We start from the raw sequence: 24,000 nt of genomic DNA, 5'->3' as shown, positions 1-24,000 counted from the left end.
AGAGTCATTTTTTATTCATTCATTTATTAAATTTTCCTAGCACCTGGACTACTTTTTACTATCAATGTTTATTTACCGAAAAATGCCAAAAGGTAGACACATGGAGCTGAATCTTCCACTGTAAGGTCTTTAATGAATACAAGCTTCTTGGCAAAACTCAGACCTGATGCCTTCACAGATCACTGTTATTTCAGCAGACCCATTTTGGATTTTAAATAAACCTGAATATGGAAAGGTAAGTTTGGTTTTATATCAAAACTATCAGCATATTTCCCCTTTTTTAAGCCTCAAACATACCAAAAATTGTTTGCAATTGATTTGATCACCCAGAGTCAAGGGCCCTAGTTATAATCATCCTGAATTTTTATTTTAGCCTGTAATCCTTTGCCAGGTTTATAAGTTCCTGATGCTGCCATTCTTAGCATGCAAGAGGCCTCTGCTCTGGTAGGTGCTCCCCTCCCACCAGCTGCTCTTTGCTCCGCTAGTAGCTCTGACAAACTATTCCAGCTTTCCTCACAGATTCTGTTATTGTAGCTCTTAGAAAGAATGTAGCATTGTGAACCCAGACACTTTATTGCACACGGGATGAGCTTAAGTAAATTCTTCTGAACCTTTGTCCTCATGAGAGTCTTTAAAAGATTTTTGTACTTCAGACCTTACAAGAGACAAAGTCTTGTGTATTTTTTCTCTTTCTAAGCTATCATCTTTTGCATCTTTTGTGCTAAAAGCTATTCCTTCGTATTAGGATGATACACTGTATAATGGCTATACCGCTACAGTTTTCTATACACTAGAAACATCTCTCCAATTTATGGTATGTCTCTTTTTTAACCAAAAAAACCCATAATAAATCTGCATGTTAAATAAACATGTCACAACCTTGCCCCTTGATTCTTAACATTTAATCTCCATTTCTATCAGATGTCAACTGATTAACAGGATCTTCACCACTTTTCTCCCGTTTGACCTCCCCTCCCTTCCAAAAATCTCTAGAGGATAAGTTGCAGTGACTGTTTTGTTCTGGTTTAGTCTGTAAGCATCATACTTCAGAACCAATCTTATTCATTTCCATGGGCTTGTAAGGGAAAAACAAATAGTGGAACATGGTCAAAAGAACATTTTACTTATGAAAATGTGCAGGTTTGGGTAGAGCAGAATTATTAGTGAATTTGTCACAAATTTGGCAGCATCAGCCAAAAGTAAAAGGATATTTTAATTCTGCTTTCACAAGCAGTTCTAAATGGTTTCCCACTGTTCCCCAAGCAGACTCCAAACTAGTACACTAGGTCCGTGGGACCAAGGTAAATTTCCAAGGACAAGTCAGTGTCTGAGAATGGGGTCCCCAAAGGGCAATACATTCAACAACGTAAGAGCTACTGATAATAGGTCACAGAAAGAGAAAGACAAAAGAAGGGTAGTTCACACCCCTGAGGCACTCATCTGAGAAGTGGGACGCTGGATGCTGCTTTTTACATGCAGAATTTACATGCCAAAGTCAGTAGCTGTAATGCATAAGGGGTAGCTGAAAATCAGCACCAGCACCTACTTGTAGCCCTCTATTTAAAACCAAAATATTTTCTGAGTTAGTTTAAGCACCTGTAGAATTCAGCACATCCGTGCAAAGGGTCCCCGAGTTCCTTCTGAATATTCCTTTCCAGACCCCGTGAGCTGTTCGCTTGGCAGCACAACAAGCACCAGCAGGTGTGCAGAAAATACCCTGGCCAAGGCAGCCTTGCAGACTGCTGCAGAACATTCTTCTCAGATGCAGGACAGCAGGCTTGACCCCCCTTTGGGTTCATGAACAGGACAGATACTCCCAGACAGTCTCCTGTTATAGAAAAGATGGGTGCAGGTGCTGCTGCTCTGCTTTAGTGCTTTCAAAGAATAACTGTAGGAGTTTCCTCAGAAGATAATCCTGTGATCTGCATCCCAGAGGGAGGAAGATCTTGGACTGTACAGCCACTTTAGATACCAGAGGCTGGTGTTTAACACCAGAAAGGTGGGGTGATCTGGCACAGCCCCATCCTCAGCCTTTCCTTCTAGCTAGCTCTGGGCAGCTACTTGCTCAATGCACAGATTTTTGTATTGCTGTCCTGAAGCAACTCGTTCCTGCTGTAAATACAAGGTGTTGAATCTGGGGCCTTAGACTGTACAACAAGAACTGTGTACCTAAACCAGGGGTACTTATGTTCTGGTTTGGATTGGGCCTCTAGTTTCCATATTGATCTTACGTCAGGATGCCCAACACACAGAAGATCAGCATTGTTATGGCTACGTTACATCTAATCATTCAGTTGGTTGTATAGTCACACCATATATACATACATACATGATGAATATACATCCTACCTATGAAGTCTGCTATACTTTTGTGATTCACATCACAATCCACAATGTGTTTTTTAGACCTAGAATGTCTATATCAGCTAAACATTAGGTACACAGACAAACACTGAAAAAAAAATGGAGTGGGGGAACTAGCAGCTATTCATTGACTTCCTGTTTAATTAAAGCTTACTGTGACATTTTCCTGCAAATGAATGAAATTCCTTGTTACCTACTGATTAGCTTTGCGCTGACTCTTCCACAACAATAAATCAGCCAGGCACTTTGACATTATACCAAGACATGTAGGATGTTAACATCCTCCTGATTGTGCAAATAATTACTATTAAAAAAGCAAACACTGAACTGAAGAATAAAATTATTTTAAAAAAATACTCTAATAAGTAGTATTGTTTCCGACATCAGTGCAATATGACTGACAGCATTATCCTGTCTTTTCTCATATGCCTTTTTAAGGAGCTATCTAGGAAGTGAAGCCAATAACAAAACTGGAACAGATTCAGAGGTGTTACTGGCTGTAGCAGAAAATTCTCTCCCTGGTGAAACTTGATATTGCTTTATTTATTTGTGTACACAAGAAAAAATCTGTATTTGCTGAGTCATGTCACTCCAAAAATTCCAGTGGGGGGCATCATGAAAACAAGATCTAAAACAGCTGTTAGATAGCTACCCACAGAAGCCTAAAGTAAAGTCACCCTACTCTTCTCCAAACATAGCCTTAGCATCCAAAGGCAGAGATATCTGTGACAACTCTGTGAGTTACAGTCCAGCATGTTCCCTGGGGGTATGGAGATAGGATCTTTGGAAAGAGGACATAGAGGGAACAGTGGGAGTAGGACATGCACAAGTCTAGCAGGGCATTTTGGGAGCTAGTTTCCCCCTTCAGCCTCATAGAACATATCCAGACAACTCATCACAGCCAAGAGCTTTCTTTGGCTAAGGAACAAAAAAATATTTGGGCCTCATATTCCCCTGCTTCAGTGGTGTAACCTGTAGCCCATTCCTGCACACATTATGCCCTCACATCTTTGCCTCCATAGCTGTGCTTCCCTTTGTCCCTTGTATTTCTCGAATATAGGCAGCAGTGACAGCAGCTGCAAACACTATGGAAGGCTGGCGGAAGCTCAAGGGGAACCAGCAAATCTGCAAGGAGGCAGTGTGACAGATATATGCCCTGAGCACCATGTGAGGGTCAAGGTAACACAGGGGCAGATGTTCTCACAGCCACCAGATAATGCTGCTATTGCCTCGGGGAAGGTAGAAGTTCCACAGTACTTCCTTTCCCCAGCACAGCTGTCAGGATCCTGCTCCTGCATCGTCCTCTTCTTTGCAAGAATAGGCTGCTTCTCCCTCCACCTGCTTCACCTGCCTTTTGCTGGCTGAAGTGCTCAAGGGAGGGTCTGCAAGAAGCCTGCTCCCAGGTGGCACTAGGCTTAGGAGAAGAGAACAGGACAGGACATGGACCAAGACAGCCATCCCCCTGTCTTTCAGAGTGCAACTGCAGGGGGTCTGTTATCTGGGTGTCAGGGAGGGATTTCCTCCTCTGATCTGCCTTTTGTCCATCACTGCCCCCTGAGCAACTCCTGCAGGCAGCACTGGGCTGTGAGCCTCCCAAACAGAAACACAGAATCATAGAATCACAGAATATCTCAAGTTGGAAGGGAGCCATCAAGATCATCAACCCCAGCTCCCTGCTCCTCTCAGGACCACCTAACACTAAACCATATCACTAAGAGCCTTGCCCAGACACTCCTTGAACTCTGACAGGCTTGGTGCCGTGACCACTTCCCTGGGGAGCCTGTTCCAGGGACCGACCACCCTCTCAGTGAAGAACCTTTTCCTAATGTCCAGCCTGAACTGCCCCTGAGGCAGCTGCATTCCACGTCCTCGTGTCCTGTTGCTGGTCACCAGAGAGAGGAGATCAGCACCTCCCGCTCCGCTGCCCACCACCCCCCCCAACCCGCGGGGAAGGCGCAGGCGGCCGTGAGGGCACCCCTCAGCCTTCTCTTCTCCAAGCCGAGCAAGGCAAGCGACCTCGGCTGCTTGAGTCTTGCCCTCGAGGCCTTTCACCACCTTGGCTGCCCTCCTCTGGGCACACTCGAACAGTCTGATGTCCTCCTTACACTGAGGCGCCCAAAACGGCACACAGGGCTCGAGGTGGGGCCGCACCAGTGCGGTGTAGAGTGGGACAATCAATCACCTCCCTCGAACAGCCAGCTGTGCTGGGCTTGGTGCACCCCGGGACACGGCGGGCCCTTGTGGGGGCCAGGGCACGCTGTTGAGTCAACTCAACTTGCCAAACCCCTGGATCTCTTTCCGCAGGGCTGCTCTCTAGCCTCTCATCCCCCAATTTGTACATATAACCAGGATTATCCTGTCCCAGATGGAGAATCCTGAACTTGCTTTTGCTAAATTTCATATGGTTGGTGATTGCCCAGCTCTCTAGTCTATCCAGATCTCCCTGTAAGGCCTCTCAACCCTTGAGGGAGTCCATAGCTCCTCCTAGTTTAGTATCATCAGCAAACTTACTTAATGTACATTCAATTCCTCTGCCCAGATCATTTATAAAAACATTAAAGAGCATTGGCCCTAAAATTGAACCGTGGGAAACCCCACTGGTGACTGGCCACCAGCCTAATGTAACCCCATTTACTATAACTCTTTGAGCCTGACCCATCAGCCAATTGCTCACCCAACATATTATGGACTTGCCTAGCTCTATGCTGGACATTTTATCCAGAAGGATACTGTGACAGACATTATCAAAAGCTTTGCTAAAATCCAAAACCATCACATCTACTGGATTCCTTTGGTCAGCTACATGGGTGACCTTGTTATAAAAGGAAGTTAAGTTAGTTAAGCAGGACTTTCCCCTCATGAACCTGTGCTGGCTATGACCAAAGACAGTGTTGTCTCTCAAGTGTTTTTCGGTAACTCCCAGAATAACCTTCTCCATAATTTTACCAGGCACTGAAGTGAGACTGACAGGCCTGTAATTACCAGGGTCTTCCTTCTTACCCTTCCTGAAAATTGGGACAACATTTGCCAGCTTCCAGTCGACTGGCACCTCTCCAGACTCCTAAGACTGTTGAAAAATAATAGAGGGAGGTCCCATGATGACATTGGCCAGCTCTTTTAGTACCCTGGGATGAACCCTTTCAGGGCCCATAGACTTATATTCATCCAGCTGGAGTAGATGATTGTATCTGTCTTGCACTGGAGCAATGACAAATTGTCTGAAGGTCTTGAAGGTCCTACTCATAGGGTTGCAATTGTTCACACAGGTTGTGTCATCATTGACAGGGATGGGAACATTAGGTGGTTCTCTTCAACATTGCTGTCAAAGTATTTCCTCTCCTGATTAACCGCTGTGGCTATTCTGTTCATGCCACTGTCGCACACATGTGGCGGTTAGGGTGGCATGAGCAGCTGAAAATCTGACACAAGATAGACAGGCAGCTGTTGAGGATGCAGATAGGAACAGAGGAGAGCCAGGGGCAAGTAGGATGTGTCTCTGCTGGCTCTCCATCACCTCTAAAGGAGATCACTGGTTGTGCACAGGGTGGGTCTCCAAATGTGCAAGCAATAAGTTAAAAGCTAAAGCTTAGTTAAACTCCTAAATAGCAAATGAAGCAAAGAACATTTATACTTCCCTTATTCCTAGTTCTGGCAACAGAACAGAAAACTGAAAGCCTCAAGTTTCATCCGGGAAGGATTAGGGAAAAGCAGAATTTGTTCATTCTTGGTTCTCCTAATTTTTTGCCACAACACAGTTTTCTTGCCTTATTAATTGCAATTTATCAAGTTTAGAATGTGTCCTTAGATGTCCCTTAACTTGTTTCTTCCTAACTGACATAAAATTTTGCTAATCACACCTTGAATGTTTATGAACACAGATTATAAAGTCCCTACTGGTAACTGAGAATATATTTAACTGTATCTTCAGGGCATTTTCTGTTTTGTTAACACTTAGCTTTCTGTGTCTTTTAGTTTTACTGGATGTGTATAATAAAAACAGCACATCTTTCACTTGGCTTACACAGAACAGCTTTTTCTTTGTTATTGGGACCTCTGGGATAAAATAGCTAATTCTTTTTCCTCCATATCCAATAATGATTATTTATACAGTGCCATGCTTAATAGGTGAAGTGTGCCAAAAATATGCATCCTTCATTTTATGATACTTTCTTCAAAGGCAAGTTTACTATGAATTACGGTATAGAGTGTGGCCTTCCTCACAGACATCTGAGCATCTAGTCCTGCATCCCATTAACCTGTTTTGATCATGATAGACGTTCAAAATGCATCATTAGGATTGCTTTCATGATGTTGGTACCAGGTTAGATGCACATATAGATGAAATAGTAGTCATATAACTCTGAAAATGTTCACTATGATTTCTGCATCATCAGAGACAAGAACAAGCCTACCTCATTTCAGCTGATCCCAGTTCATTTTAATTTTTTGGAAAGAATATCTATATGAGGAAAACCTGCGATGAACAAAAAACCTTCACACCCAGAAAAGATTAAGCAAATAACTGGATTTATCAAAAGGCAGAGACAAACACAATGTTTTGTTTAGTTCTTACACTGATTTTTTTTTTACTTGAATTAACATAGTTGATACTGTCTCATAATCCATAATATGGTTTATTCAATGCAAGTGCTCTCCAAGAGACAGAGTGTCAGGAAGAGACTGCAAATGTAATCTCGTAGATCTGGGCTAAGCATGATCTTAATCTAATTGGGTCCTTAGTCTCTTCTCCTGTAGCTAAAGAAAAGGCACCATAATATTGCTTTATTTGATTGCAAGCTCTTCAGTATCTTTATGTTTGTACGCCGTCTAGTGCCATGGAGACTTCTCCTCAGTTAAGGCCTGTGGGTGCTGCTGCAATATAGGTAAATGAGAATAAGGGCAGTGAAAAGAAAGAAGAGATGGCTATAGTCATTCTGTATGTGAAGCTGATGTTCTCCTCTTCCAGCAAAAAACAATCCAGGTAGAAATGTAGCCATTTCCTCAGAAAATCTTGGTGCAGAGGAATAACCATCCTTGTGTTTGATCTTGCTTTAGGAGAGAATTAGAACAGAATTAGGCTGAGAAACTTGCTTATAGCTGAGAACACTCCAGGAACATATTTATGGCATGAGCTTGCCCTTTTGTCTAAAAAGCAATAAACAAGCATTAGGAGAAAAGGCAGAGTCAAGGAGGGTATAAAGGTTGGAATTTATTACAACAATGTTTCCTCATACCTAGCACTAAACTTTCCTCCAGTGAATGTTCATTTCATTTCCTTGTTGGAAACGATGAGAATTGCTCTCAAAAAATACCTGTCTCATCCCACTGTCTTGTCTAGAAGTCTCCTGCAGACCCAAACCTCGTATCCTTCATCTGGAGTTGTGGACATGGGGAAACACTCATCTGTAAATGATAATACAAAGGGGACAACAGTGTATGTTAGTTGAAAGACCTATTTAGTTACATTGAAAACTATCAGGGGAACCAGGATCTGAGGTCCTCAGAGGTCTGTAAACAAGGTCCAAGGTATTGAAATAGAAAACTTGGAAATACACTTTTCAGCATCATATTCTTGCTCTTGGGCTTCAAGTGTAGCTCTAGTCTGCGCCCCCCCTGAAAAGCCACGTGGGTCAGAGAGTGCGAGTGGGTCAGTGGGTCAGTGAGCCAAGTGCGGCAAGGTAATGCGGCCAGGCGGCATGGCTCCGACTTTCGTGGTCCCCTTGAAATCACCCAGGGCACCACCTCCTAACAGAGGCCCTGTGGATATAGAAACACTTGAATTCTGTTTGCTCCAGGTAGCCTTGAGTAATCTTTGCAGACATATCACACTATCAACGTTATTTAAACATCCCTTGTGTTCCACAGTCTGCTCTTAACACATGTGGAAAGAAGGCCTGAAGGAGCTCCCCAAAACCCACAGTGGGTGTGTGGCAGATCTTGCTTTAAAATTGGATCTCTTTTCACCCCCAGACCTGCATTTCACCCCACACAGTAGGATCCTCTCCACTTTATTTCATGTAATCTGCTAGCTGGCCTTAGGACAGCTGGAAAGAAGTGCCCAAGCATCTTCTCAGGTTGCAAACCACTTTTTGCCCAAATGAATAAATAATTCAACCATATTATCTCAGGGCCCTGTACAGAGCAAGGAAGGGACGAATGATTTTCCTCGTACACAGCTCCTCCAAAATGCAAAGGCTGTTACTCAGCAATAGTCCTATGACACCTAGTTTACATTCTCATACCACTGTGTAAATATGCTCCTCCTCCTCATGCCTCTGTGGGGTAGGGGAGTAAATGTTTGATTTCCTCTTCACAGCCAGGAAAGCTGGCACAACCAGTGTGTGACAGTGAGGCACAGCTCTGAGCTGGTTTGGGAGAGCAAAAAATCACAGCTGTAGAAATGTTTGTTGGCAGGGAGCTCTGAAGAACATTTAGTCCAACCTCCTGACCTAAGCAGGACTATTTCCAGCACAAGATCAGCTCACTGGTGGCTCTATAAATATTAAGTAACCACTGAAATTAGGAGAGATTCTTCAAAATGTTACAAAATATCCATAACCTATCATTTTGGACTGCTGGGGGTTTTTTTCCCCAAATCACAGGTATTTGTTTTAAAAATGAAGTGGAAACAATCAATCTTTATTTTGCTACCACACATCAGAGAAGCTATGAAGCATTGTTCTTCACTAGGTTAAGTCCTATTTATTTTCTGGCTGAATGAACTTAGAGGCACATAGAAGCACTTTCAGCAACCTCCCGTAACCTGAGCACATCATTTCGTCTCATCCCACGCACCATGCCAGGTTAAGAGACATGAGCAGTGAGAATCACTGTAAACACGAATCTTCACTGCCTAATGGAATATGACAACTAATAATTTTTACTATTCACTTTTTTCTTTCAACACTACTTGCGTCACTTTTAAGCAACATGTGTACTTCCAGACCAAAAGACTCACAGCAGATTCCCACACTGACAGTGAAATGGCTATTTTCTTGAGGAATTCCCTGAGCATTGCATGGAAATGAGTCAATGAACACGGTGTTACTGTAAAGTGATCATCCTCCAGACCTGAAGTGAGCAGTGCTGAGGATGGTTAGCAGGAAAATGGCTGATACATTATCTAAGCCACAGGCTTATTGCCCATGAATATAGTTTTATGCTGTCAGTGAGACACCTGGAATTCCTTGGCAGTCCTCTGCAGCCCTGGTGAACATGCTCCTTCACCCTTTCTCATCCTGAGAAGCTTGAAGGCAACATACTATTTTACAAATGACCTATTGCTCCTTTGAGAAATCAGGAATAACAATGGCAGTGGAAGAGCAGCCAGGGTCATACCAGAGGTGGCAGGGTCGAGAGGACTGCTCGCTCTCACTGGACAGCTGACCTCCTGAAACCCTAACAAGAGAAGGTATTTCCTTTAACCACAAAGAAGATAAATTAGATTTGGTTTTTTTGGCAGCAGCACAATGGACAGCCATGTAGCTGTGACAGCAGGAGTGGAGGAAGCTGTTAAAGTTCCCTGGTTGGCTTGATGTGGCATAGACTCACGAGTCTGTCTCCCATGTAAAATACATGAAGAGGATTTTTCCTGTTCTAGAGGTTAATTTACAGCAGAGAGTGGGCACACTGACTCTGTTTCTCTTATCTAGCCATGTCTAACCACCTCACACTGCCTCCCCTGCACAGACTTTATTGCCATCTGTGAGACAAAATCCCTCTGCTCACCTGAGAGGCTCTCATTCTCATTGCTATCCCAGGTACCTTTGGAAAGCCAAACATACTCAAGTGACAACACAGGCAGATTTTTCTCCATTTAGAATCCAAGACATCCTTCATAATTGCTGCTTTTTCCAAAGAAGACAGCCTGATGCTTCACATCCGGTAGCACATGTAGCCATCAACAAATCCTTTATCAAAACTGTTTTACACTGATTTTACAGAGTTTTCACCATCAGTGAAGGTTCCTGTGCCTCCGTTTTGCTGTTTTATTCCACTGCCACTGAATTCAGTAGAGAAGCTCTTGTTTTATACTACAACAATCATATGTCACAATCATGGTTGTAAAGTAATATTTTTGTTTGTTTGTTTGGCTAATCTACCATATGTTCATTTTCATCTTCTAGTAAGCAAAAGAGAGGAGCCAAAGTAATATATGGAAGCACATAAGGGTGAAAACAGTAGCAAATTGTAATTTCTGAGTCTGCAGTCCGCTTACCTGCAGCTTAAGGTCATGTCTAACTCATCAAGGGATGTTTCTGCACTTATGAAAAGATGGAACTCCCTTTCATAAACATGCATAAGAAAGTGTACAGGAAATGGCACCCAATTAAACTTTATGACACTTAGATAATACTGAAACCTATAGTAAGCTGACTAATAAATTATCAAGCCGAATAATACAAAGCATCATACAAATAAATAACATCTCTTGCTGGCATCATAAATGGTAGAATATTGACCATCAATAGCCCCAATATAAACTCAAGCCAAGAAAAGTTCAGTATCAAGAATGAGAACAAGGAAGTTCACAGTCAGTTGCCTGGTGTGAAGGAGCCTGGTCTTTAAGAGACGTTACAAAACAAAAGGTTGCATGAGTCTGACTACCACCTGTCCTTTTGAAAATTGAAATGTATTTCCCCTCATGAAAACAGAGATTTTAATAAATCCACACTAAAAAAAAGAGGAACAGACATTGCAAGGGGAAAGTTCTGTCACACTACAAGTGATCTGATTTTCCAAAGCTGACCACACTAGAACAGCATATCTTATGGGCATTTGCAGGACCATGCAGATGTTTTACAAAGCTGAAATTTTCACTGTGCAATTAACCGGAACTGAAACACACTCTGGAGTGATCTGCTGAAAATATTCAGTCCACAGGTCCAGTTTGTTCCAGGTATACATCTTTCATCCTTCTGTCAATTTTTACTGGCTTTCTCTTTCTCCATCACTTCTTTTAGGAGAGAAGAGGAGGGAGGAAAAAGGAAGGGAAAGAAGAGAAAAAGCAAAGGAGAAGGAAGGAAAAGTTTAAAATCAAATGCCAAAAGAAAATTTGGCATTTTCATTAAAAATTTTCCTGAAAAAAATTCAGCCACTCTACCCTCCCACTCTACTTCCCAAATTAATTTCCTTTCAAAACCTCTAGAACTAAAATTACTTTGACACATTTGTTGTAAATTTTTTGTGTGTGATTGGAACAACTTCAGCTTCCATCTGTAACCACACTGAATAGGTGAATAACAAAATCCATAGGGCATGAACTATGAGCTAGCCTGACCACAGGAGATGATGGGCCTTTGTCATTTAAAAGCTGGACTGCAATTTCACAATACAGCCTCAAGAGGAAATACGGAGCTGAACAGCAAGACGAGAACAGATTTTCAGCATTTATACAGTGTGAAAATTTAGTTCTCACTTTCTTCTTTTTTCAGACAAGAAGAAAATCAAAGTACACGAAGAGCTGCTATAACCTTCACCATTTTACACAGAGCTTGTGACAAGTATCTTTGCATTTTTCTGCTCTGAGCCATTTCTATAGCAATGTGCTACACAGGAACAGCTCTTATTATGCTGAGGGAGCAGTGCTTGATGTGAACAAGTAAATGATCTTAAAATTAGATTACACTGTCATTGAAAAAAAGACATTGCCCGTCCCTGGAATCTGTGGAGTTTAAATGTAAATTGGTTGCTGGGGTTAGGGTTTTTTTTAAATATTGGGTAGCATTTAAATCCATTTTCAGAGTGAAGGATTTTTGCCTGCTTTCTAGGTGCAGTTTTTGATTCACTAATTACTTGATTTTGCCTCTAACTTTAGTAACAATAATGTTTCAGCTAAGAAATGTTAAATCTTTCCAACTCTTCATCTCTGATCAGTTATTATTCGGCCAATTCAGCAAATCCAGGGGGGTTCTGCTTTTCAACCTCTACCTTTATTTTTCCATGTGGGATTTCCCCCTTTTTTTTTTTTCTTTTCACATTTCTGCTTAGATCCACTGCCACACTGCCAGCTGAGTGGAAGCAAAAGTGTTTTGTCCATTTGCTTCTTTTGTTGCCAAGATGTTCAAGAATTCCCTTTCAGCACAGTTCTCCTGGCTATAAACCAAAGATTTTCAGAAAGAAAAGAAGAGCAGATCTGGTTCCTAAATTCCTGAATTTTCAGAATTACCCTGCATGCAGTAGACCACTCAGCATATTGCATAGGACAGCCTCCAATAAGATTTTACACTTTAAATGTAAAAAACCCAATTACTGATACTAATACAGAAATGAATCTAGCTTAGGAGGCACTGGCAGTTTGGAGCTCATGCTGTGTGGATACCCTTCACTATTCTGACAGACACCTTCTGAGATAGGTCTGTACCATCTACATGACATGCTAGGATATCTATAATAATGAATTAAGGAGGTCCAGTAGGAGACTTGAAACACTGGCCTGTGTTCCCCATACTGTTAAATCACCTCCATGACTTCTGAGGTGGCTTCATTCGAAGCCAATTTGTCTTCAAGGAAATCCTGGGTACAATCCAAGGAGACAGACAGGATGGAGACCACTCTCCAAAGGCACTTTGGTGGTGCCCTTCTACAGAGGATAAAGGCCAGAAAATGATCCTTGGTAGGGGCTGACTCCAGCCCAGGCTGGGGCTTCAGGGGGAGCAGATGAGGGGTCCTGGGAGGAGACAGGGCTTTACAGGTGAGACCTGCTGGAGACCTTCTGCAGTTTGCTTTATGATCACCAGCCTCCTCTTTCAGGGTTGTGTGATTCCTTTTATGCCTAAAACAAGTGCCATTCTTCTCCCTCTCTTCTTACTCAGCCCCAAATTTTGGCAGGCTGATTCCACTCTGTAATGCCCTGAGTGCTTTGACAGGGACCAAGGCAATGTGCATTCAAGGTGTTCCTGCCTCCAGGTCACTACTATATATGTCACCCTTTTAATTCTCTGAGTCCTTTCTCATTAAACACAGTGAAAAAGGGTGCATATAGCTATTTCAGACTAATGTATTCAATCCAGGTACTTCATTACTTGAGCTGTCTGCAAACTATGGTATTCAAACAGTTCCCCCAAACTACCTGAAATCCTTCAGAGTTGCATTAGGGGAGCACTAAAGGTTTAATTTGGTTGGCTGATTTGTTGTTCTTGGTTTTTCCAATTTACACTTGAGCCACTAAGTTGATTATCTGGAGAGCAGAAACACTTGTAAAAGGCACTGCTCCCAGAGCAGCTACAGTTGTGAAGCACTGTCTTCAATGATTACCAGCAAAAAAACCAAGTCCTGAAGTATGTCCTACCAGAGAAAAACAGCTTTCATTTCACTTTTAGGGAGTAGTATTATGAGGTGAAATAAAACAAGTAATTTCCCTGTGTGCCAGCAGGATTTCTTACCCTCTTAAAACAGCTACACAAATAAACTTGTAACATACTGGCGACCTCTTCACTCTTTCCGTCACCACAAGGGATGCTGTGAATGTGTCAAAATCACAAATGTGCAAAGCCGCGTGAGATTTTTAACATACTCAGCATTGGCTTATTTCTCTGTCCCTGGATATCAGTGCACTTTTGCAGGCTGCAGTGCAGCAGCTAGGGCAGAACTTTCTGTACTTTAGAAAATCCCACCTGTTTCTGTCTTTCTCTGAGGAACTGGCAAGTTTTGGTATGTGAGACAAAAGACATATTTTCTGCAGCACAAAATGATTTTCAACATGCAGCGAGCAGTGATAAATGTCACCTGAAAATGTTTACGTACAATCTGAGCAGTCTGCTCTCCTTACTGGTGGTCTTAGAAGAAAAAAATATTAAATTTACCATTCTCATTTCATGCAACACTACATTATCCACCACAAGTAACTCTTGAGTACACATAGTGCTTTTTCTATAGTACTCCAGTTGCTTTTCTGATTGATGTGAATGTGAAACTGATCAAACAAATGCAATTTCAGTTCACAAGTCAGCCAAAAATTCCAAGTCTTTCTTGATTTCAGATTAACCTGTGTAAAACCAGTAAGTTTCATGTGCCGCTTGCCAAAAAAACATGAATTAGTTTATGAATCTTAGAAACACTGTTCTATTTGAAGCTTTCCAAGAAGTAGTGCTTATTCATTGTAAACAAATAAGAATTGCAAATCTAAGACTGTCTAGACTGAATTTCAAGTTTGTATCAAACTTGAAAGAAGGCAAGCCTCATTTGTTTTTAAAGTTAGTGTTATGAAAATTTCAGTAGCTCTTTTACTTCGTGATACCTCAAATTCTTTGAAAGTCCAGCACTTTAGTGGATGTTAACATTGCATATACCGATGTCCACGTAAATTGGGAAGTTTATGGAATGAGAAAAAATTTACAGAAGTAAAAGCTGAACTGCTATTGTCTTTAGGATTTGGTACTTAAAGTTTATACAGTGCTGAAGGAAGGCAGCAGACAACAATAAATAACAAATCCTAATGTTAAAAAAAGATGGGGAAACATTAACATTCTTGGATCTCCACCTAAGTCGACCCTCTGCATACGCAGAATGAGTCACCAGAACCGTCCAGACTCCTGCTAGTCCCTAGGGCATGGTAGTCAGCTGTGTTCAGTGCTTCATTGACTCAAATGTATCAGTTCAGTACTTTATATGCTTTCCTATTTTGCCAAGTTGCCTCCTTTCTGATATCCTTTTTCCCTGATGGTCAATTTGGGAATCACTGTTGTTTAATGTTCACACACTGAGATAGCACTTAGTCATCTCTGTGCTGGTGTTCTTATAACTATGTGAACTTAGTTTCTGGGAATACAGTCATTTTGCTCTGCTGGTCAGATAACTGTGAAAAGTACTCTAAGTTATTACAGTTTGAGTTTATTTGATTTTTTTTTTTTTTTTAGTTTAGTTTATTTGTTTGACTTAGCCTCAAGGTAACATGTTTGCTCCTATTTATGCAACACAGACTAGTTCAGATGCCAGTGGGATCTTGCCCTGGATTGGGAAGTATTTGCACCTAGTTCAGTTACCCTTGGAAAGCTAGGAATTGACGTATCTGTATTATTTAGGATGCACTATGCACTTTAAAAAAACCCAATGGCTAATTTGAGCTAATCACAGATCTTAGGATGGAGGTTTGGAGGATGCTTGTGTCATCTAGTCCAGCTCTCTCCAACTCCACAACCACCCAAACAGGCACATGCCAGATATAGCTACACACTAGGAACCATGCCCAACTTTGCCAGCGAAATTTCAGACCCAAAACCTACAAATACTGTATGACATAGTTACAGAGCTGGAGAGACCAAGAATTTTGTTTCTCTCTTAGGTCGCTATTACAAAAGGGAATTCATTACATGAAAATGCCCTGGCTGGCACAAATAAATGTTGGTTTGGGGGAATGAGTAATGATAGCAACACCATCACTTCCTCATCAATTCAATGTACAGTCCCACTCGTGAGCTCTGTCATGCATCCATTTAGTTTTCTGCTGGGATCAGTGCTTTCTTGGACATCCAGACAGATGCAGAGGCCCAACAGCAATATGTGGAATATCGTGAGGAAATAATCCTCACAATGAAAAGTGTTATTTGGGAAAAAAAAAATTAAATTTGTGGTTTATCATCAGAAAATAGAAAAATCAGCCAAAAAAAAAAAATTATCTTCAGTGTTCAAGGGAACTAACTAATTAAAGAAGAACAGCTGGCTCATCTGAGACTGCACAGTGGGGTTTAATGACCTGTTAACATCCCAGAAGGGGAATGTGTAGTCTGATTTACAGATGTGTCGAGTGCCTAAGGCACTTCACTTCAGACTAGCGAACTGATGATCAGTATATCTGAAAACAGGATCAGTAATTTTAACCAGGATTAAAAGACCTGTAGCTAGTTCTGATAGTGACATTTATTTGGGTGATTCCCTCTCACTCCCTTCTGGACTTGGCATTTCCAGCTTGAAATTCTTTATACAAGCTGGTATTCTGGCGTCTCTTCAAGTAAAACAGACATCTACAGATGTATAAAATGAGGCATTCTGTGAAATATGAGGCCAACATATGTAAATACAACTGCATTAACTGTGGTGGGAGTTCAACCTGCTTACTCAGAGGTCGGACATGACCCAAAGGAAAGCTGGGACTTGCCCAGGATCATGGTGAAGAGTCAGTGTCAGAGTTCCCAGCACCTGAGTCATGTACTTGGCTGAGTCATCCACACCTCTGTCAGTACATGGCTTCATCCACAATGCATCATGCCTTCTTCCTTTCACTCACCCTCAGTTTGGTCCCAATTTAAACTGACTGATCCTAACATTTACCCTGGGTTCACCTTCATGCATATGTGTGTGTCTCAGTCAACCTGGTTGTCTCCCTCCTTGTTCCCCTTTCCCATTGTTCTGTCCTGTCCAGGATTTGTGTCAGATGCTCAGCCCTTTCTCCTGGTTTCTATAAGGAGCGTGGACTTGGAGCACATCTCCCTTACCATCCATTCCCCACCCTTCACTTACCCTGCCTAAGAGACTGAGGACAGCAGGGCCACTCCTGACCTCTGTCCGTGGAGGAGGACTACCATGCTTATCACTAATCCAACCAAACAAAATCTTTCCCAAATTGTAATCATGACATTGTTTTGTGCACTGTGTTTACAGCCTGTGGTTGTCTTCATTAGTAAATTAGCATCAGGTACAGGTAGCTCGATCACCATTGTTTAACCTGGCCCTTGTCTCCATGCAAAACCCTATTGCTGTCAACTTGCACGGGATTTACCTGTAAGTAGCACAATGTCTGTCTGCAGCTAGAGCCAATCTTGTGATGCCATGGGTCAGAAACAAAAGAGTAAGGGGAGAAAAATTATATTTTTCAAAAATAATCCTGTGATCTGTAAGTCATCTCATGACTTGGGAGACATGTTGCTATAGCTGTGTTATTGCTGACAGAATGGCGATGCCAACTGCAGCTGCATTATTTAGGGACAGGAGCATATTCAATGATCCATATGCAGCCATATACACTGTATTTTACCACTAAATACAGTAAGGAAGGTAACAGTGGTACCAAGCAGTTCCTTGACACCTGACAATGCTCTCTTTCTCTTTCTGATACTCTGAAGTTTTTTGGGTGCCATAGCTCTGTTTTGGGGTAACATCAGTTAAAAGCTTCAGTGACTAATTCTTTCTTTACAACGCAACAGCGCTGCCTGTTTGGAAAAAAATATGATAAGTATATTTGGACAACAGTCTTCTGCTTTGTGTGTTCCAAACAATTACAAGGGAATATTTAACAGAGGCATAAAGTATTTAATATACTCAGATTTAAAATTCATGCTACAAGGAGTGCCATCCAGCTGCAATAATTATTACTCATCACTTGTACCCACAGTCACAATATTGAAAAAAACCTATCATCAAGTCGGGTAATGCTGTAACGACTGCAACACCTAGTCTTCTATAAGGGAAGTCTCTACTTAAGTTTTTACCTGGTTTTGACTAACTAGCACTTAAATCAAGGCTGTTGGTATCTCTGTGCAGACATGCCCAAAACAAATGGACATGCCTCTTAATGGGCAAAGAGCAAACACGTCTTTACAAAAAAAAAAGAAACAACCAGCCAAACCTCTTGAGTTGCTCAGATAATCTTTGGAAAAATTACAAGAATGGATATTTAATATATTGAAGTTCATGTAAACGAGTCTTTGACACCACCAGCTGCTGAATCAGGATTATCCCTACGTATGAAGCAGGCACAAGAATCATCAAAGCTTCCTCATCTCTCCCTCTTAACCTGTGGTAATTTTGATTTATAATTAAAAGTCCTTAACACTCTCACACAGAGAGCAATTTACTGGATGGAGCAATTTAGATTCTCAGAGGTCATAAAGACTCTGTCCAGTTAAGCAAAAGAAAAAAAAATAAAAATAGGTGGGGTAACTTTTAAGTACATTGACCAGCAGCATTGTGGGGTGCCCAGCTGCTGCGGGGCACAAGCAGTGCTGGAAGCCTTGGAAGCATGATGCAAAGTCCTGCACACCAAGCAGGGCTCTGCCAGGGCTGGCAGCAGAAACCGCTGAGCACAGGGGTACGTCCTGCTCCGTGTCCTGCCCTCAGCTTGAGACACTTTGCACAGGCTGCACGTTCAGCTGCTCAGGGGCTGCAGCCCTTGACTTCTCTTGTGAAGTCTAGTGCTGATATTTTTCATTCAAAGGACTAAATGGGATGTGCTATTGTGTTTGTGGACAGTCAGAAATAGCCTCTGCTTTGCATGATAGCTGAGTCCTCACAGCACCTGGTGAACTGGGAAGCCTTCCCAGCCTGGGGAGATTTAAGCCCATCCCTCTCACCTCCAGCTGAGCAGCACAGCCACCCCTGTCCCTCCCCATCCATCTCTGCCACATTCAGTAGACATGGGATGTTGCAGGAGCCACCTTAGGAAGCACCAAAACTCACCTCCTTGCCTGCTGCTGCGTCTCAAAACTACCAACCCAGAGGCTTATGCATTTTGTCCCTCATTCTGCACAGGGGCATAGCCCCCACAGGAGGTTTGAAAATTGCCTTTACACTGTTTTTTAAATCCTTATTAGGCTTAGGTGTGGGAAAGCCCTGCACGGGCACAAGAGCAGGACTGGGGGCACTTCAGGAAGGGCCAAGTTTTACAGGGAAGCACTGTGTGAACTCAGGTCCTAATACTGTTGGGTGTCTACTGAGCAGAGGGAGATTGAGGCTAGTATTTCAATTAGATGCTTCAGGTCCACCAAAGTCCTGTCTTGGATCTGTAAATCCTGAATTGGATCCAGTACTGAATTCACAGACTTTGTGGCATTAAAAAACATTGATAATCCATAGCTTGAGTCCATCAAAAGATAATACATGTCTCCAAAGTGTTTGGCAGTATAAATAATTTTAATAAATCCAGGCCCTCCTAAACTGACCTTATTAGACCATATATACCATCAAATGGAGTTTTATATTGATATGTAATGGCAAACACATTAAATTAAAACATCCCATTCAGGTAAAATACAGCACTATTGCGTGTCACACTGAATTCTCCCCTAATAATAAGAAACAATAAAAAGAAATGTATTCATATGTTCCTTAGCAGTAAAATAACAGTATTTGCCAGCTTTCTGGGTGCAGCTTGTGTCAGACTGGAGCATTTTTTTTCCAACAAACCTAGTGCTCTGCCTTCTACCTGCCAAGGGGCAAAATACAATCGCATAGCAAAATATCAAAACAGATTAGTCACTCCTCCTCCAACATTTCTAACTCTTTTCATCTACAGATGGAACAGCAAATTAGAGGAAGGATGTGAGGTTGTGGGAGGTCAACAGTTAGATCTTTGTTATTTCATTCAGTTGTTAACTTCAGCAAATCTTGTAACTTTTACAGTTGTAAAGCATTTCTATTTTGTCATGAATTCCACTGCAGAGTAAGGTGTATTGCAGGTGAGAGGTTCAAATAGATGGAGACAATGGAAATATGTACATTACAGGGTGTACTACTCTTTAAGGTTTAATTGGTAAGGGAGAGACTAAAATGATCAATGTCTACAAATTACTTACATGACGAAATAAAAATAATCTGAAATAATCTGTTTTCTTCATGACAAAATACAAGAGGGATGCACACAGATATGTGCCAGACAGGTCTGGGCACGATTTCAGTGCTGATTAGGGAAGGAGTTGCACAGCTTCTCCTCTGCTCTCCGATGACAGATTATACTGTGTAGATGTACAAAGGGGGATTTAGTCCTATTAGCCTTCTTCCCTCTGTCTCATAAATCTTTTACTGCTAGCAACAGATTTACTTAGCACATATCTCAGTGATTTACTAAAGGTAATGAGCGATGAAATGGTTTGATCTGCAGCCAATCTACATTACTGATATCTTTAATGTGTTCACAGCCTGGCCTCTGTTGGAAGAGCACTTCGTACAGCAGTTATCAGAAAAAAGCTGAGCTCCCTCAGTCTGCTCAGGTTCTATCGCTCATATGAGTTTCCTTCAGAAAGGTCTTCAAGCTTTGCTTTGCAGCTTGTTAATTTGCATATATGTGAATCTGAATAGGTAATTATACTGATCCTGGCAGGGCTTCTTTATTAATTTTTACTTTTTCAGCATGACATCAAGTGGTGAATGGCTTTATGGGTCAGATTTTCAAATGTCCTTCACCTTACATACTTATTTACGTCATAGCGTAATAAACCCATTCTGGTCAGAAAATGTCTGGCAGCCTTGTGAACCTCATACCTCCCTCTGGTAAAGCAGCCTGTGCAATGTCCTGCAAGTTTTCTCATACAGCAGCCCTGATTCCTACTTAGATGAGCCTGAGACAGAGAAACAAACTAATCACTGAAGCCTTCAAGGGACAGCCCAAATTCTAGACATTAATGAAATTAATACAAAGTCAGCTTGCGTTGAGGTCAGAGCAAGAGTAAGAAGGTGGTGATCAGAACAGCCATCACAGGCTTCCCAAGGACAAATCATGCCTGATTAACCTGACCTTTGGCCAGAAGATTTTGTGGACAAGGGGAGAGCAGTGAACATCCATTAACCGGAGTTTAGGAAGTCTTTTGACATGTTTTTCAGTAATATCCTTATAGCCAAACTGGAGAGGTACAGACTGGATGGGTGGACTGCCAGGTGGGTAGAAAACTGTCTGAACCATCAGACTCAAAGTGTAGTCATCAGTGGTTTGAAGTCCAAGTGGTGACTCACCACTTGTGAGTGGTCTTGCTTAGGGGCTAAGAGGAGTGCGATACTTTTAAAGATCTTTATGAAGCATTTGGACCTAGGGACAGAATGCACCCTAGGCAAGGGTGCAGAGGACACCAAAATGCACAGCATGGTCAACACAGAGGAGGGCAGGGCTACCTTTCAGAGGGATCTTGATAGGCTGCAGAAATGGACAGACCAAAAGCTCATGATGTTCATAAAGAAAAAATGCAAAGTACTATCCTAGGCATGGACCAGCCCCATGCAGCAGTGCACTCTAGGGAACATCTGGCTTAAAAGCAGCTTTGCAGAAAAGGATCTGGGGAAGCCTGATGGACAGTGAGTTAAGGATGAGACAGCAGTGTGCTGTTGGAAGATTGAAGGCCAGCTGCATACAGGGCTGCATTAACAAGGACCCAGCCAGCAGATCAAGGGAAGTGATTACTCCCCTTCATGTAACACTCTTCAGGCCACACTGGAATACCCTGTTCAGCTTTGATTTTCCCAGTTTATAGTGACAGATAAGGACAAAATAGGGAAAGTCCAGCAAAGGGCTACTAAAATGACTAGGGGCTGAAACATTTTTAGGGAGAGGCTGAGGGAGCTAGCTTTGCTCAGCTTAGCTCTTCTCTACAGAAGACTAATGCTCTAATTGTTGTCTTTAACCATACACAGGGAAAAGGGAAGTTATAAAAAAGGAGGAACCAGACATATCTCAAACGTGCACAGCAACAGGACAAGAGCTATACTTTTCATCAGAAGTTGCGTCAAGGAAAATGTCAATTAAATGCAAGGAAAAAAACCTCATGGTGAGAGTGGTTAAGCAGGTGAGTAGGTTTCCCAGAGAGGCTGTGGACTCTCAGTCCTTCGTAATATTCAGAACTTGACTGGAGATGGCCCTGGGCAGCCTGATCTAACTTGAAGATAGCTTTGAGAAGGATATTGCATCAGACAACCTCCAGAGGTCCTTTCCAACCTAAATTATTTTATGACTCTGTGTTTGCAAATCAAAAGAAGCTCAGTGGTTTTGTCTCATTAGAAAGGACAAGTGATATAAAAATCAAATTTTTAAAAAAATGGTTTTTAAAACACAACCTCTTAGTGAAACCCAGAACCATTTTCTTTCTTGTATGACATCTGAGAAAAATCAATGCCTAAAACTTGCATTCAGAACAGGCAATGTACTGAATTTTATTCTCAGAGAGTAGTCACCTTGATTGAGCACGTGATGAAAACTGCTGGGGTCAAGATGCTCCTCAGCAGATTTTCTGGGAAGTGTCCCAATCCATGCACATTCACAGCCCAGATGTCCTCCCAGTGTAGGCACCACTAGACTTTTTTCAAAGTCAAGCAGTATTTACTCTATTCTGCTGTTTTCCAGTGCAACATTCAGAAAAATTCTTATATGCCTTTGTTCACAATACAGTAAGTTGTCCATATTGTGCCAGTATTGCCACATGGACTACATAAGTGGTAAAATACTCAAATAAAAGCAGACAGTGGAACTGGACACATTGAATATTGACCAATCAATCAGCCTTATTGTAAGACTATTGCAACTGCTACAAGAGAGGTTCATTTAGTGTTTCTCCTACTTTGTCACCTTTACTGAACATCCTAGTAATAGATGAAACATGGGTCTGAAACACCTAGGGGTTGCCTGGGGCTCTTTAGCTCTACATATTCAACTGTCCAGGAATATGCCCTAACTAAAGGCTATGAATTTCTTCTGGAGCAGGAGTGAAGGACACTTCCTGCTGAGGCTGTGCAAATCTGAAAAAAAAAAAAATTATGATATACTACTGGTGACTGTAAAAAAGTATGTGTGTCTGTATGTGTGTGAGAACAAGAGGGACTGTCTTGCTTAACAGAGCATTCAGTTAAGAACAGAAAACCTGAATTTCAAACACAGTGAGGTTTTACAGTGACAATCTCAGATATCTTTGTTAGGTGCCCAGTTCTGTTGCTGTCCAAATACCTCCTGGATAAATACATTCAAGGTCTCAAAGGGGAGAAATGCTTCAGTTTGGGATGCTTGTTAAGCTTGGACATTAGTTAAGTACCAAGTACTTAGTGGTGTGGACACAACTGTAGTGTTAGGAATGAACAGAGCTGCAATTCTGGGCATCTGGAGAATGTTAAGGTCAAAATTAAGGTAACCACAGAGTTAAAAACATTTTACTTTAGATGCAACTAAATGAAGAGTTTCCAGACCATGATGCCATATGTAAGCATCTAATTCGGCTTTAGTCCTACTTTGGGAATCTATGTGTTTTTTGGCACTGTATATTTTAATGTCCAATTTAATTTGGTCATGGAAACTGAACGGAAAAAGTGCTTTAAAAGTGCCATTTAAATTCCTTGGAAAAAGTTTTAACATTCACATAGGAAGTACTTTAAATAATTTCTTTGGGGATTTAAAGAAGAATATACATACCAAGGGGGATGGGGGAAGCTTAGCAGTATGCATAGGCAGAAAACCAGAAGCCTTGCTCAATCAAATGCCTTTGAGAGAGCAACATGCTAGTTTCACTTCCAGATGGGAAACTGAATCCATAACCTTATTAGGATCTAACCGCATTTCAAGTTCCGTTTGCAATGATCATGGATTAAGCTGATTATCTAAAAGATTGCAATAACTACAGGCTTAAACAGACATTTATATGTCTATTAACATCATTATAATTAGCTCTTTGTTCACTGATTACAAAATCATTCCAAAATAAGCTATGAAAATCATTTATATAGCTACTATCTTCTTCATGCCTAACGCTGTGTGACAATCCTGACCTTTAAGAGGATGCAACAAAGACCTTGTAAAATTTCTTTTTTCGTTCCTTGCATATATATACATTTCCTATATGGTTTATATTCATACATATGACCATATGTATAATTTCTATACCTCACATATTGTAACGTTGATAATATGGTAGATCTTTTACAATTTATGTAGATCGTAGCCTATGACATCATTTA

This window comes from Aquila chrysaetos, chromosome Z (genome assembly GCF_900496995.4).
Source record: "Aquila chrysaetos chrysaetos chromosome Z, bAquChr1.4, whole genome shotgun sequence".
NCBI lineage: Eukaryota > Metazoa > Chordata > Aves > Accipitriformes > Accipitridae > Aquila > Aquila chrysaetos.
Note: the sequence above shows the minus strand (reverse complement) of the source record.